At 34.3% G+C, this 17,997-nt stretch overlaps 1 protein-coding gene and 2 long non-coding RNA genes across 4 annotated transcripts in view; all 3 read right to left on the bottom strand.

Moving 5' to 3' along the window:
• The window catches only part of LOC120346332 (transcription initiation factor TFIID subunit 1-like), a 92,239-nt gene that overhangs the window by 31,814 nt on the left and 42,428 nt on the right, over positions 1-17,997 (bottom strand). The gene's annotated exons all lie outside the window — the stretch shown is intronic.
• LOC144425620 (uncharacterized) lies at positions 9,221-10,311 on the bottom strand. Its single transcript, XR_013477553.1, has 3 exons — positions 10,116-10,311; positions 9,838-9,920; positions 9,221-9,301 (listed from the first exon to the last, which is right to left on the bottom strand). It is a non-coding gene; the product is annotated as an uncharacterized LOC144425620 (long non-coding RNA).
• LOC144425859 (uncharacterized) lies at positions 14,821-17,038 on the bottom strand. 2 transcript variants are annotated; one of them, XR_013477704.1, is made up of 4 exons: positions 16,283-17,038; positions 15,709-15,953; positions 15,431-15,513; positions 14,821-14,893 (listed from the first exon to the last, which is right to left on the bottom strand). It is a non-coding gene; the product is annotated as an uncharacterized LOC144425859 (long non-coding RNA). The 2 variants fall into 2 exon arrangements; XR_013477703.1 differs by having other exon boundaries at positions 15,709-15,808; positions 16,283-16,524.

The raw sequence follows: 17,997 nt of genomic DNA, 5'->3' as shown, positions 1-17,997 counted from the left end.
AACTATGAGCCACACACGTCCCAACCCCCGCGAGTAGAAACGGGAATGGGATTCTGACCTGTTCTTAGTTATTTATCAGCCAAACGCTCAACTAATTTGCTGCCAAATTTTTATATAGACGTTTTCAATATTACAAAGAAATTATGAATAAATATATCAATCGAATATTAGTGGATTCTCTAATCTGTAAAATACAAAATATGTCGTTATATTGGAACAAAATCTTGCGCACGTAACTTAATGTATCAATTTGATAGGATAAATAGGCTAAACATTTATTTATTCACCACCCTGTTAGCAAAACCTTATAAGCAGGGATGACCATACCCATCGACTATTTCGAATACATTCTAAAAATATTTTCGATACTGAAATTCCGAATACATTGTAAAATCCCCCACATAAATACTAGTCACTTTCCTAAATCCAGGGGCATACAATTTGGGCTTTGATAATATTATCATTGTAAAGCAGCCATAGGGCATATGTGATATGAATGAAATTCCTTTAACAAAGTAGATTTAATAAGCATTACGGTAAGCAACTAGGTTCCCAGTTTTAAATCATAGTGTAGAAACGTCTTTATTACCAGCATACGCACATTTTGGTATGGTGATATATTCTGACTGTTTATCGTTACGCGCTAGTGTCATCATCGACATCTTCAAGCTAAATTTCGCTCTACACAGGTATTAAATACAGTATTGTGATTACATTGATTTTAATTTCGTTTAACTATACAATTTCCTCATATATTTATTGCCGTGGCCGTCCAAACTATCTCGAAATATACGATAATATTTGCGATATATATATTATGAAATAATAAAATCAGGAACATCCTCGTCGTGTCATAGGTATTTCTAGCCAGCGCTGATTGAAATCCTTTCATGTCGACTGTAATTTATTGTCGCGACGCACGATTACGATAAAACATAAAACAAAATATATGTGAAATGTTTTCAAGTAAAACGTGGACGGCAGCGCTACGATGTTTGGGCGATATTCGATATTCTTATACTGTAATACGAAATTTGAAGGTCGCGTTATTAATATTAAATTCGAATTGGATATCCCTGCCTATGAGTTTTCCAATTGCATACCGAGATTACTAGGTCCAGTACACAATGCATCTAAATTAATTAACGCATCTGAATCTCAAACACCAATTTCCTATGATGTATTATAACCCTTTTTCAATCTGAAATAATGTGTGGTATGAATAATGCTCAACGACTAGTGTTTTAACCCGACTGCCCTGCACACATGAGGTAATATTTTCATAGTATCGGAATATCGGTATCGGAATATCGGCAATATCGGCCGTTTTGCAATATCGGCGTATCGGTATCGGTATCGGCGTTTTTAGTTGGTATCGGATCGGTATCGGTATCGGCGACAAAAGTGGTATCGGTACATCTCTACTTCGGTTGTCGCTGCTCGATAAGCAGATTTCCCCGCGACTTCCCTTCTTCAGTAAAACTGTGTACATTATCATTTTTTCGTAATTTGTGCTTGTGATATTTTTTTTTACTGGTTGGAGAAAATAAACTTGCCTTGACTTTCGGTTCTCGCGCGAAATTGTGGATTTGTTTGAAAAACGAGTTATTATATTAAAAGCATTGGCAACAAGATGCTAAAGTCAATAAAGGAGTGAATCCAAAACCAAAATTTTTGGATTGAAAAGCGGCGTTGTAAAATACTAAAAATAAAACGAAGAGGACCGCCATAGGTTTTGTTTTAGGAGGCCCGCGACAAATTGAAAATGCTTTTTTAGACATTGTAAGTCACAATTACACACATTATATTGGCTTCCCTTTGGAAATTTTACTGTTTATCGGGAAAAACGAACTGAAACAAGATATAATCGGACACATTGCCACACATTTTTATGACTGTGGCCCTTTGGAGTTTTAATCCTTTTTTTATTTTTAGTCAACGCAATGACAATCTACATTGCACACAATTAAATTAATAAATCGAGACATTTTAAATATGCCCGTATCAAATAGCTCAAAGTTGACAAATGTCAAGGTTACAAAAATCCGAATTCAATCTATTTATAATCGGGTAGTTTATCGCATGTTTTATGTCCACAGATTGCCGTAGTTTTTTCAGAGTAGTAGTTCTTTTGTTTTACCGTAAGTCTCCGGTGGGTAACCGATGGACACGGTTAAATTTCGATTCCCATTTTTGACCCCCCCCTCCCCCCCCCTTTTTAATGAAAATTCTGGCTAAGTCCCTGGGTGCAAACAAAGTATCATTATACGTTACAGTTTGTTTGATTTAAAACGCTTTGTCATATTATTTTTGAAGAAAGAGGGTAGGCTAGCTTATGAATTGGAATGGTGTGTTTATCGTACAGAAATTCAAAACAGCTTCTGATTGAAATGTGAGAACTTGTTACAAGCGAAAAGTAGATGTAATTGTAATAAAATACCATGATATACGCATCAGTCACCGGTAAGACACTATATGTTGTTGTTTGCGCACAATAAAACATAAAAGTGCGAATACGAACAATAAGTTGCAATCTATGATTTTAAAATAACCGAGGCAAATCGTTGACAACATGATTAATGTGCATGATGAGATATTAATTATTTCCACATGGGCTATTCCAAGTGACTCTACAGGACAATTCCAGAAATTTGGCATGTTGTTATATGCAATATATTTTCACACCTTCAGCTACATGTTTTGTTTCATTGTCCAATCAGTTGCTTTATGGAGTTTAAACAAAAGTTATACACAAGACTCACTTAGTGGATATAAAGTATATATATATAGTAAAATATAGCGTGAAATATCCACCATGCATTAACGTTACATTGTGTTGTGCTCTAAATTGTTGCGATGGTACAGCAGGAGCCCATACTATTTTCTGGTTCAGTAGCTGAAGGACCCCTCTATGTGTTGCTCAAGTTCCTAATGTAACACTGTAGAGTGTAGGTCCATGCCAATAATGTGCATATTGTATGTGACTCTACCGGACGTGACACTCATAGACATTTTTTCACTTCGGAACAGCGGCCTCTATCATCTCTTAAAATTCTTGTAATCAATCGTTAAATGAATGAAGACATGTCCTACAGCACTGCAAACATTTAAACTTCATTAACTTAAGTCCAGTGCATCTTTTTGAAATGAAAAAACTGTACCACACAATCAAACACTTTGTGTCACGAATTATCACAAAATATGTCAATTATACCAAATTATCTACATTTCAGGCCATTTTGTATAAACCATCAAAAACCTGTGTGAAATTTAAACTTCTTCGGTGAAATGAATGCAGGCTAATAAAATTCCAATGTTTTTTGATTTAAAAAAAATTACAAAAAAGTTGATGGAATTCAACATTTGCTTGGAATGGCCCATATGATGAAAATACTTTTCTCGAAATCAAGTCGCAAGTAGGCATAAACCCTAAACAAAGGAGAATCAGACTTCAACTATATTCAAAGACTGAAAACATTTGATTATTGGAAAGCGATATTTACCCATAGAACAGAACTTCCACCAGAAAACAATGTGTATATATATATATATATATCCACGACACCGAAATATCTGACCTGTGTAATTATTTTTTCCTACAACAGTAGTTTAAAGCCGCACCGGGCATCACAGAAATATCCAATTTGTACCGATACTCAATTGACTCCTCTGACCACGGGTACGCACTATTACATAACTGCAGTGAATGATTACTAATAAGCTTACTTCATAATGTTATTTTCTGAATTCATTAAAAGATTAGTTCAATTTAATCCATCCGACAAGTTTTAAATTTTTGAACGAATATCTAGCTTATACTGATAACAATATAAATGATGAATGGTTTATGTGTTTGCTACACCATAATATTTGTTGAGCCCGCACATCATGCACATAAATCAACCGAACTTTTGAGTGCAAAGGTGTCATATCACAAAAGTTCGAGAACCACTGTTTACGTCTTACGACATCTAAATTTCCATGTTTTGTGGCATCTCAGAAATTTTGCATAATAGATACTTTTTCAGTTATATATATAACAAATGTAAAGTGATGATAACTGCCGTAGGAAGCTTATATTATATTAATTTATTACATATTTATACTTTTTCGCTTATCGTGAGCATTTTCGATCAATAGCCATTTTGAAGTTTCTGTAAGTTTTTACGCAATTATTATATCAGATGTTGTGGGACAATATGACTTCTTAAATTCTTTCGATTTTCCTTATAGCTACCCATTCGCCACAAACAGTGTATTGTTTATGTATCGTATTACAAACACAATGTATAGATGCAACACGCATTGGTACGGAATATACACGGATATGAAATGGATTGGCGGTGTTTGTACATCACTTCAATGTCCGTATATATATATATATATATATATAACTCTATTACGGTAGTTAAACGGACCTGCCATAATTGCAGTACTTAAGCGGACGTCGTTCTTGTGTCCGTATCATTGTTTTTAAATACGTACTTGGAGAGCGCGAGAGCCGTTGACAACTACGGAGAAAAAGAGTCAACACAATCCTCTCGATAACAGATATAAAATTTTTGTCCGCTTAATTCGTCCACTTAATTCAGACCACCATGTGTTTTAGCCTATTTCGGCACTAAGCCGGACCCCTCTTATATGTCGCCCTGGATGTCTACATAAATGATGCTGCTTTTATTTTATTACGCATTTTAAAGCGTATGACCTCGCTTTAATTTCCGATGGATTCGAACCATTTAGCATTATTTATCACAGAAAATAGCATTTTTTTTTCAATGTTCAGTATTTTGTGCAAGGGAGATAGATGCACTGTGTTTGGTGTAGGAAATAATCTTCCATGTCAAAAAATACTCAAAATGCAACGTGAAGGTAGACAAATCGAAACAAATTGATTCAAACGTAATATATATTTGAAACTGAGAAATACACAGAGCATATCACAAATGTTCGCCTATTCCAACCCTATGGTGTAACATATAGATTGAACAGATGCTATGTTGTGAGTGTCACGATATCAATACCAAGTCAAAATTATTGCATTCAAATAATATTGATAAACTTTGCGCAAAATATATCTCAAAAATCCGCATATCTATATGGCTAGTTATTAAGCGTGACATATAATTGAAAAACGAAATTTTGAAATGCCATACATATTGAGAAACAATACACAAAATATATTTCAAATGTATCACCAATTTGATTGCTAAAGTGTGAAATATTATTTTAAAAAGGAAGTGTGGTATATAATAGTAAAATAAAAAATGAAAGTGCTAATATTATTGAAAAACAATAAAAGAAAATTATATATACGCAGAAGGGGACCGCAGAATGAAATTCATGTCATTAATGAAGACAAAAATCACACAAATTCGATTTCAAATGTTCATCTATTCGGTCACTCAAATGTGGCACGTAATTGAAAAATGAACACCAGCCCTATTGAGAAACATTACACAAAATATATCTCAAATGTCCACTTATCCGGCATTTAAGTGTGGCATATAACAATTAAAATAAAAATTCTGAAATCATATTGAGAAATATTACACAAAGTATATCTCAAATGTCCACCTATCCGGCCACACTCTGAAATCATATTGAGAAATATTACACAAAGTATATCTCATATGTCCACCTATCCGGCCACCTAAGTGTGGCATACAAGAATTGAAATGAAAATTTTGAAATCCTATCGAGAAATATCACACAAAGTATATCTCAAATGTCCACCTATCCGGCCACCTAGGTGTGGCATAAAGCATTAAAATGAAAATTCTGAAATCATATTGAGAAACATTACACAAAGTATATCTCAAATGTTCACCTATCCGGCCATCTAAGTGTGGCATAAAGCATTAAAATGAAAATTCTGAAATCATATTGAGAAAAATTACACAAAATATATTTCAAATGTCCACCTATCCGGCCACCTAAATGTGGCATACAAGAATTAAAATGAGAATTTTGAAATCATATTGAGAAATGTCACACAAAGTATATCTCAAATGTCCACCTATCCGGCCACCTAAGTGTGGCATAAAGCATCAAAATGAAAACTCTGAAATCATATTGAGAAATATTACACAAAGTATATCTCAAATGTCCACCTATCCGGCCACCTAAGTGTGGCATAAAGCATTAAAATGAAAACTCTGAAATCATATTGAGAAATATTACACAAAGTATATCTTAAATGTCCACCTATCCGGCCACCTAGGTGTGGCATAAAGCATTAAAATGAAAATTCTGAAATCATATTGAGAAATATTACACAAAATATATTTTGAATGTCCACCTATCCGGCCACCTAAGTGTGGCATACAAGAATTAAAATAAAAATTCTGAATTCATATTGAGAAATATCACAAACTTTATCTCAAATGTCCACCTATCCGGCCACCTAAGTGTGGCATAAAACAATAAAATGAAAATTCTGGAATCATATTGAGAAACATTACACGAAGTATATCTCAAATGTCCACCTATCCGGCCACCTAAGTGTGGCATAAAACAATAAAATGAAAATTCTGGAATCATATTGAGAAACATTACACAAAGTATATTTCAAATGTCCACCTATCCGGCCACCTAAGTGTGGCATAAAACATTAAAATGAAAATTCCGAAATCCTAATGAGAAACATTATGCGAAGTATAAATCAAATGTCCACCTATCCGGCCACCTAAGTGTGGCATACAAGAATTGAAATGAAAATTTTTAAATCATATTGAGAAACATTACACAAAGTATATCTCAAATGTCCACCTATCCGGCCACCTAAGTGTGACATACAAGAATTGAAATGAAAATTCTGAAATCATATTGAGAAACATTACACAAAGTATATCTCAAATGTCCACCTATCCGGCCACCTAAGTGTGGCATACAAGAATTGAAATGAAAATTTTGAAATCCTATCGAAAAATATCACACAAAGTATATCTCAAATGTCCACCTATCCGGCCACCTAGATGTGGCATAAAGCATTAAAATGAAAATTCTGAAATCATATTGAGAAACATTACACAAAGTCTATCTCAAATGTTCACCTATCCGGCCATCTAAGTGTGGCATAAAGCATTAAAATGAAAATTCTGAAATCATATTGAGAAAAATTACACAAAATATATTTCAAATGTCCACCTATCCGGCCACCTAAATGTGGCATACAAGAATTAAAATGAAAATTTTGAAATCATATTGAGAAATATCACACAAAGTATATCTCAAATGTCCACCTATCCGGCCACCTAAGTGTGGCATAAAGCATTAAAATGAAAACTCTGAAATCATATTGAGAAATATTACACAAAGTATATCTCAAATGTCCACCTATCCGGCCACCTAAGTGTGGCATAAAGCATTAAAATGAAAACTCTGAAATCATATTGAGAAATATTACACAAAGTATATCTTAAATGTCCACCTATCCGGCCACCTAGGTGTGGCATAAAGCATTAAAATGAAAATTCTGAAATCATATTGAGAAATATTACACAAAATATATTTTGAATGTCCACCTATCCGGCCACCTAAGTGTGGCATACAAGAATTAAAATAAAAATTCTGAATTCATATTGAGAAATATCACAAACTTTATCTCAAATGTCCACCTATCCGGCCACCTAAGTGTGGCATAAAACAATAAAATGAAAATTCTGGAATCATATTGAGAAACATTACACGAAGTATATCTCAAATGTCCACCTATCCGGCCACCTAAGTGTGGCATAAAACAATAAAATGAAAATTCTGGAATCATATTGAGAAACATTACACAAAGTATATCTCAAATGTCCACCTATCCGGCCACCTAAGTGTGGCATAAAACATTAAAATGAAAATTCCGAAATCGTAATGAGAAACATTATGCGAAGTATAAATCAAATGTCCACCTATCCGGCCACCTGAGTGTGGCATACAAGAATTGAAATGAAAATTCTTAAATCATATTGAGAAACATTACACAAAGTATATCTCAAATGTCCACCTATCCGGCCATCTAAGTGTGACATACAAGAATTGAAATGAAAATTCTGAAATCATATTGAGAAACATTACACAAAGTATATCTCAAATGTTCACCTATCCGGCCACCTAAGTGTGGCATAAAACAATCACAATGAAAATTCTGAAATCATATTGAGAAACATTACACAAAGTATATCTCAAATGTCTACCTATCCGGCCACCTAAGTGTGGCATAAAACGATCACAATGAAAATTCTGAAAGCATACAACTATTGAAACCAATTCCTGAAATCATATTGAGAAATCTTACACAAAATATAACTCAAATGTCAACTTATTCGACCGCTTTAGTGTGTGAAATATAACTAAAATACGAAATTTCGAATACTAATCATATTTTGATGTTGTGGAGAATTGCTCAAAATTTATCTCAAATGTTCACCTATCCGATAATTTGAGAGTGACAAATATTTTAAAACAAAATTTTGAAACCATATTGAGGAACAATACAGAAAATATATCGCAAATCGTCATTTACTCAGCTACGTAAGTGTGTCATGTAAATGCAAAATGATATTTTGGAATGACAATAATATTAGGAAGCATTCAAAAAAAATTTCAACCATCCGACCATTTCAGAAGGTATGTAAAACACGAAATTCTCTAAAAAAATATCGAGAACCATTACACACAACATATCTCAAATGTTCAATTAAGTGACGTTTTCAGTGGGGCCTATAAATGCGAAATGAAATTTTGCCATGTCAACTAAAATGAGAAACATTACACCAATTATAACTCAAATGTCTACCTATCAAGGCGCGCTTAAGTATAGCAGTGATTATACAGTCAACTATACAAGCGATCAACATGAAATTATTCAACCCCGATATCAATTTAGAATCTTTGCACAATTTATTTAAAATTTTTGCACCAACTCGGAATACAAAAACATGATTGATATTTTGAATTTATAATTAAATAGTAAAAATGTATGCCAAGTATGTATACGAATGTGGATATGCCCACTAGATTAAGTTGTTGAGGAGAGACAAAATTATGTGCTCACTGCCGGTTCATCTTTATGAATTATACAGAGATGACTTAAAGCTTTACAATAAACTTCTCGCAAGATATACAAAGCCGTGCAATTATTTTTCTTTTCGTCGTTTCTTTTCTGGTTCACGTTTATTTAGAAGCTTTTTTGGAATTGATTTACAGCCCTTTTCTTTTCCGTATGTATGATTTTCTTTTAAGTCACTTACATTGCTTATTGAAAGTGATTCTGAAGATGGTGCGGTATAGTCTGTTGACTAATCTGAAACTTTGGTCAAAAATACATGCATAAGTCACAAAACATCATCACAGTGTTCTAGTCCAATTCAGAATTACGGTACTCTTGATTGACCGAACAAACGAAGTGTTTGAAATGGGGAATTGCATTATTACTCAAATAAAACAGTGAGGGCTCCCGAAGTATGCGAACAAAGATGGCGGACATCGGAATGTAATATGTGTACTAGGTTAGGGTTAGTCCATAATTTTAGGTATAAATACTACGGGAGGCTCTTGGCTAGTCTTCGAACTGATAATAGGACTAAAATAAGGAAAACTGGAAAAAATTATCGCCTAACCCTAACCTGTTACCCATGTTACGTTCCGATGTCCGTCATGTTGGTTCGCATACTTCGGGAGCACCAAACAGTGTTTTTAAACGGAGCACTACAATTATTCGTAGATAGCCGCGCTATTTGTGATGGGCTACAATTGATATTATGATTTGGTTTATTACCATTCATTGGTATCAATTTGAGATACCGTATTCAATTAAAAACAAGCATAGCAAACTAATTTAATCACCTCCTGGCACAGCGTTCTCCGAATCACTACCCGCATTTCCGTCTGCCAAGTTCTGAAACGTAGGCCATCTCGTTGGAGAGTCACTTACATGTGAACAAAAAATACAGCCCAGTAAATAGCTAGATGAGGATGGTAAAATAACACAGGGATATGTGCCAAATCACAAAACAAAATTGCTAGCAATGCAATTCTTTAAAACTGTTTTCCGAAGATAAAATATTCTAATCTAATATGAAGCGGTGTATTAGATATTTTTATTTATACAAAGCTATACAAACCTATATAAAGTGGCGTCAACCACTCGCTTCTCGTATCTCCTTCTGTTTCGAGAAAAATTTGAATTCATTGAATTTTCACAATCTTCGTTTGTATTGTCATCTGGATTTAGAAATCCTTCTGAATTACACACTCTTACAAACGCAAACCCAGTCGTAGCAATATTTTGATGGTCAGATCAGAACTACGACCAGTAAAAGCATAACAGTATATATCAGTAGTCTTTTGATAATCAGGAATAAGTGAAAAAGTCTTGCAAAATAAGTTTCTGCAAGACTAACCACTTATCCTTCTTCTATGCTTTTGTGTCGGCGGATCCGTATGCATATAGTGCAAGGATGCTGTAGCAAGAGTAAAGATAACTATCCTACAGTCCTAAGTGATTCAAGAGTCTTGATGCACACTAACACAATTATATTTCTGTAACGTTTCGTCTGACCAAGATCAGACTCCTTCAGACATACATAGTAAATATAATTGTGTTAGTGTGCAGCAAGACTCTTGAATCACTTAGAACAAAAATATAGTAGCCCTATTATTAAAAATCGTTATGACTAATCACCTTATCCGATGCGTGATGATTTCCAGCAGCATTCTTCGGTGACATTGAAAACCTTGTTTCAAGTTATTATGACTCGACTTCAACTCACTGGGTAATTGATAACACCTGACACAAAAGACTTGGATCGCTTCTCCAAACACAACTGTTCTATTTTATCTAAATTTCTGCAATCATGATTGCACGCACTCATATGAAGATCCCGATCCCCTCACGGCGTCCAGGTTACTTGCGAACAAAACGGCAAACGTGGTAGGTAAAGTTCTTGGCAAACCCGACAGTTTTACTATTGCGACACAAAGCCTTTTTAGTACGGAGTTGTGAATTGAGGTCCTTTTCAGTTTATTGAGCTTATATTGCAAAAAACAGAACGAACGATCTTCATGTTCTGCCTGGTTATTGTATCAAAATTATCAATCCTACTCTCCAAAAATCGTAAAGACATATACCGAAAAATTAAAAGATTTTCGCGTAAACAAAATGTCCGCTTAGTGTACGAAAATTATACCCGTTGATTATAAACCAGCAGAACTACTGTCCCCTTAAAGTTGGCGAAAATATGCAGATATTTTAAAAATATTGAAAGAACATATTGTTTTTGATACTGTTTTATCAGAGAAAAAGAGATTTCAGCAAAAAATAGCAAAACGTTTTAATTATGGAACGTGGAATAATTAAGCGGACAGGAAAATGTCTACCCAATTTTTCCGTCTACATAACTGTCGCTTTTTTAGCACGGTATGTCTACTTAACTACCGTATTAGATATATATATATATATATATATTTATATATATATATATAACTCTATTACGGTAGTTAAACGGACCTGCCATAATTGCAGTACTTAAGCGGACGTCGTTCCTGTGTCCGTATCATTGTTTTTAAATACGTACTTGGAGAGCGCGAGATCCGTTGACAACTACGGAGAAAAAGAGTCAACACAATCCTCTCGATAACAGATATAAAATTTTTGTCCGCTTAATTCGTCCACTTAATTCAGACCACCAAATGTTTTAGCCTATTTCGGCACTAAGCCGGACCCCTCTTATATGTCGCCCTGGATGTCTACATAAATGATGCTGCTTTTATTTTATTACGCATTTTAAAGCGTATGACCTTGCTTTAATTTCCGATGGATGCGAACCATTTAGCATTATTTATCACAGAAAATAGCATTTTTTTTCAATGTTCAGTATTTTGTGCAAGGGAGAGGCACTGTGTTTGGTGTAGGAAATAATCTTCCATGTCAAAAAATACTCAAAATGCAACGTGAAGGTAGACAAATCGAAACAAATTGATTCAAACGTAATGTATATTTGAAACTGAGAAATACACAGAGCATATCACAAATGTTCGCATATTCCAACCCTATGGTGTAACATATAGATTAAACAGATGCTATGTTGTGAGTGTCACAAACTTTATCTCAAATGTCCACCTATCCGGCCTTTTAAGTTATACAAATAATTGTAAATGGGAATTCTGGTATGTCATTAATGAAGACAAAAATCACACAAATTCGATTTCAAATGTTCATCTATTCGGTCACTCAAATGTGGCACGTAATTGAAAAATGTACACCAGCCCTATTGAGAAACATTACACGAAATATATCTCAAATGTCCACTTATCCGGCATTTAAGTGTGGCATATAACAATTAAAATAAAAATTCTGAAATCATATTGAGAAATATTACACAAAGTATATCTCAAATGTCCACCTATCCGGCCACCTAAGTGTGGCATACAAGAATTGAAATGAAAACTCTTAAATCATATTGAGAAATATTACACAAAGTATATCTCAAATGTCCACCTATCCGGCCACCTAAGTGTGGCATACAAGAATTGAAATGAAAATTTTGAAATCCTATCGAGAAATATCACACAAAGTATATCTCAAATGTCCACCTATCCGGCCACCTAAGTGTGGCATAAAGCATTAAAATGAAAATTCTGAAATAATATTGAGAAACATTACACAAAGTATATCTCAAATGTCCACCTGTGTGGCATAAAGCATTAAAATGAAAAATCTGAAATCATATTGAGAAATATTACACAAAATATATTTTAAATGTCCACCTATCCGGCCACCTAAATGTGGCGTACAAGAATTAAAATGAAAATTTTGAAATCATATTGAGAAATATCACACAAAGTATATCTCAAATGTCCACTTATCCGGCCACCTAAGTGTGGCATAAAGCATTAAAATGAAACTCTGAAATCATATTGAGAAATATTACACAAAGTATATCTTAAATGTCCACCTATCCGGCCACCTAAGTGTGGCATAAAGCATTAAAATGAAAATTCTGAAATCATATTGAGAAATATTACACAAAATATATTTTGAATGTCCACCTATCCGGCCACCTAAGTCTAAGTGTGGCATACAAGAATTGGAATGAAAATTCTGAAATCATATTGAGAAATATCACAAACTTTATCTCAAATGTCCACCTATCCGGCCACCTAAGTGTGGCATAAAGCATTAAAATGAAAATTCTGGAATCATATTGAGAAACATTACACGAAGTATATCTCAAATGTCCACCTATCCGGCCACCTAAGTGTGGCATAAAACAATAAAATGAAAATTCTGGAATCATATTGAGAAACATTACACAAAGTATATCTCAAATGTCCACCTATCCGGCCACCTAAGAGTGGCATAAAACATTAAAATGAAAATTCCGAAATCGTAATGAGAAACATTATGCGAAGTATAAATCAAATGTCCACCTATCCGGCCACCTAAGTGTGGCATACAAGAATTGAAATGAAAATTCTTAAATCATATTGAGAAACATTACACAAAGCATATCTCAAATGTCCACCTATCTGGCCACCTAAGTGTGGCATACAAGAATTGAAATGAAAATTCTGAAATCATATTGAGAAACATTACACAAAGTATATCTCAAATGTTCACCTATCCGGCCACCTAAGTGTGGCATAAAACAATCACAATGAAAATTATGAAATCGTATTGAGAAACATTACACAAAGTATATCTCAAATGTCTACCTATCCGGCCACCTAAGTGTGGCATAAAACGATCACAATGAAAATTCTGAAATGATATTGAAGAACATTACACAAAATATATATCTCAAATGTCCGAATACCCGACTACCTAAGTGTAGCATACAACTATTGAAACCAATTCCTGAAATCATATTGAGAAATCTTACACAAAATATATCTCAAATGTCAACTTATTCGACCGCTTTAGTGTGTGAAATATAACTAAAATACGAAATTTCGAATACTAATTATATTTTGATGTTGTGGAAAATTGCCCAAAATTTATCTCAAATGTTCACCTATCCGATAACTTGAGAGTGACAAATATTATAAAACAAAATTTTGAAACCATATTGAGGAACAATACAGAAAATATATCGCAAATCGTCATCTACTCAGCTACGTAAGTGTATCATGTAAATGCAAAATGATATTTTGGAATGACAATAATATTGGGAAGCATTCAAAAAAAATTTCAACCATCCGACCATTTCAGAAGGTATGTAATTAAAACACGAAATTCTCTAAAAAAATATCGAGAACCATTACACACAACATATCTCAAATGTTCAATTAAGTGGCGTTTTCAGTGGGGCCTATAAATGCGAAATGAAATTTTGCCATGTCAACTAAAATGAGAAACATTACACCAATTATAACTCAAATGTCTACCTATCAAGGCGCGCCTAAGTATAGCAGTGATTATACAGTCAACTATACAAGCGATCAACATGAAATTATTCAACCCCGATATCAATTTAGAATCTTTGCACAATTTATTTAAAATTTTTGCACCAACTCGGAATACAAAAACATGATTGTTATTTTGAATTTATAATTAAATAGTAAAAATGTATGCCAAGTATGTATACGAATGTGGATATGCCCACTAGATTAAGTTGTTGAGGAGAGACAAAATTATGTGCTCACTGCCGGTTCATCTTTATGAATTATACAGAGATGTCTTGAAGCTTTACAATAAACTTCTCGCAAGATATACAAAGCCGTGCAATTATTTTTCTTTTCGTCGTTTCTTTTCTGGTTCACGTTTATTTAGAAGCTTTTTTTGGAATTGATTTACAGCCCATTTCTTTTCCGTATATATGATTATCTTTTAAGTCACTTACATTGCTTATTGAAAGTGATTCTGAAGATGGTGCGGTATAGTCTGTTGACTAATCTGAAACTTTGGTCAAAAATACATGCATAAGTCACAAAACATCATCACAGTGTTCTAGTCCAATTCAGAATTACGGTACTCTTGATTGACCGAACAAACGAAGTGTTTGAAATGGGGAATTGCATTATTACTCAAATAAAACAGTGGGGGCTCCCGAAGTATGCGAACCAAGATTGCGGACATCGGAATGTAATATGTGTACTAGGTTAGGGTTAGGCCATAATTTTAGGTATAAATACTACGGGAGGCTCTTGGCTAGTCTTCGAACTGATAATAGGACTAAAATAAGGAAAACTGGAAAAAAATTATCGCCTAACCCTAACCTGTTACCCATGTTACGTTCCGATGTCCGCCATCTTGGTTCGCATACTTCGGGAGCACCAAGCAGTGTTTTTAAACGGTGCACTACAATTATTCGTAGATAGCTGCGCTATTTGTGATGGGCTACAATTGATATTATGATTTGGTTTATTACCATTCATTGGTATCAATTTGAGATACCGTGTTTAATTAAAAACAAGCATAGCAAACTAATTTAATCACCTCCTGGCACAGCGTTCTCCGAATCACTACCCGCATTTCCGTCTGCCAAGTTCTGAAACGTAGGCCATCTCGTTGGAGAGTCACTTACATGTGAACAAAAAATACAGCCCAGTAAATAACTAGATGAGGATGGTAAAATAACACAGGGATATGTGCCAAATCACAAAACAAAATTGCTAGCAATGCAATTCTTTAAAACTGTTTTCCGAAGATAAAATATTCTAATCTAATATGAAGCGGTGTATTAGATATTTTTATTTATACAAAGCTATACAAACCTATATAAAGTGGCGTCAACCACTCGCTTCTCGTATCTCCTTCTGTTTCGAGAAAAATTTGAATTCATTGAATTTTCACAATCTTCGTTTGTATTGTCATCTGGATTTAGAAATCCTTCTGAATTACACACTCTTACAAACGCAAACCCAGTCGTAGCAATATTTTGATGGTCAGATCAGAACTACGACCAGTAAAAGCATAACAGTATCAGTAGTCTTTTGATAATCAGGAATAAGTGAACAATCTCAAAAACGAAAATGTATGCTAATGATTTGGTTTCTGCAAGACTAACTACTTATCCTTCTTCTATGCTTTTGTGTCGGCGGATCCGTATGCATATAGTGCAAGGATGCTGTAGCAAGAGTAAAGATAACTATCCTACAGTCCTAAGTGATTCAAGAGTCTTGCTGCACACTAACACAATTATATTTCTGTAACGTTTCGTCTGACCAAGATCAGACTCCTTCAGACATACATAGTAAATATAATTGTGTTAGTGTGCAGAAAGACTCTTGAATCACTTAGGAATATAATATAGTAGCCCTAATATTAAAAATCGTTATGACTAATCACCTTATCCGATGAGTGATGATTTCCAGCAGCATTCTTCGGTGACGTTGAAAACCTTGTTTCAAGTTATTATGACTCGACTTCAACTCACTGGGTAATTGATAACACCTGACACAAAAGACTTGGATCGCTTCTCCAAACACAACTGTTCTATTTTATCTAAATTTCTGCAATCACGCACTCATGAAGATCCCGATCCCCTCACGGCGTCCAGGTTACTTGCGAACAAAATGGCAAACGTGGTAGGTAAAGTTCTCGGCAAACCCAACAGTTTTACTATTGCGACACAAAGCCTCTTTAGTACGGAGTTGTGAATTGAGGTCCTTTTCAGTTTATTGAGCTTATATTGCAAAAAACAGAACGAACGATCTTCATGTTCTGCCTGGTTATTGTATCAAAATTATCAATCCTACTCTCCAAAAATCGTAAAGACATATACCGAAAAATTAAAAGATTTTCGCGTAAACAAAATGTCCGTTTAGTGTACGAAAATTATACCCGTTGATTATAAACCAGCAGAACTACTGTCCCCTTAAAGTTGGCAAAAATATGCAGATATTTTAAAAATATTGAAAGAACATATTGTTTTTGATACTGTTTTATCAGAGAGAAAGAGATTTCAGCAAAAAATAGCAAAACGTTTTAATTATGGAACGTGGAATAATTAAGCGGACAGGAAAATGTCTACCCAATTTTTCCGTCTACATAACTGTCGCTTTTTTAGCACGGTATGTCTACTTAACTACCGTATTAGATATATATATATATACTTGGTTGACTGTTTATGCATATATATGACTTTGGTATGTACATCAATTGAATTGACTATAGGTACATATGACATTAGTTGTATATGTACTCTATATTAAGTCGGCTGCATATAACTTTGACTTTATTATGAATGTCGCTTAAATGCATTCATATATATATAGTTCACTATACATAATATGACATTGGTTGAATATTTACATCACTCGAATGGCTGTATAGCCAACTGTATGTTAAGTTAGTTTTATAAGCATATGACATTGACTGTGTGTACATTGCTTGAATGGTCGTATATGTATATATTGATTTGGCTATATATGCATATGGAATTGGCTGTTTAAACACACCACTCAAATAGCTGTATTTGTATATTAAGTTGGCTGTATATGCATATGACATTGGTTGTATATGCATATTTGGTTGGCTCCCTATATACTGTTATGTATATGATGAGTTTGTGGTATATGCATATTTTGACTGATTTTGCACATTCGGCCCGCGGCGCTCCACTGAATTATCACTCGAATGGCTGTATAGCCAACTGTATGTTAAGTTGGTTTTATAAGCATATGACATTGACTGTGTGTACATTGCTTGAATGGCCGTATATGTATATATTGATTTGGCTATATATGCATATGGAATTGGCTGTTTAAACACACCACTCAAATAGCTGTATTTGTATATTAAGTTGGCTGTATATGCATATGACATTGGTTGTATATGCATATTTGGTTGGCTCCCTATATACTGTTATGTATATGATGAGTTTGTGGTATATGCATATTTTGACTGATTTGGCACATTCGGCCCGCGGCGCTCCACTCTCCACTCGCTCAAAATCTATAGGCTTCTGGTCCGAAGTAAGATGCATGCACATGCAAAATTTGGAGCAGATTCAACCACGCGTTCGCGAGATATCGCGTTCATCTAACAGACACACACACAGA

Source organism: Styela clava, chromosome 8 (assembly GCF_964204865.1).
Source record: "Styela clava chromosome 8, kaStyClav1.hap1.2, whole genome shotgun sequence".
Classification (NCBI taxonomy): domain Eukaryota; kingdom Metazoa; phylum Chordata; class Ascidiacea; order Stolidobranchia; family Styelidae; genus Styela; species Styela clava.
The sequence above is the reverse complement of the archived record's forward strand: the minus strand, read 5'-3'. Positions and strand labels throughout refer to the sequence as shown.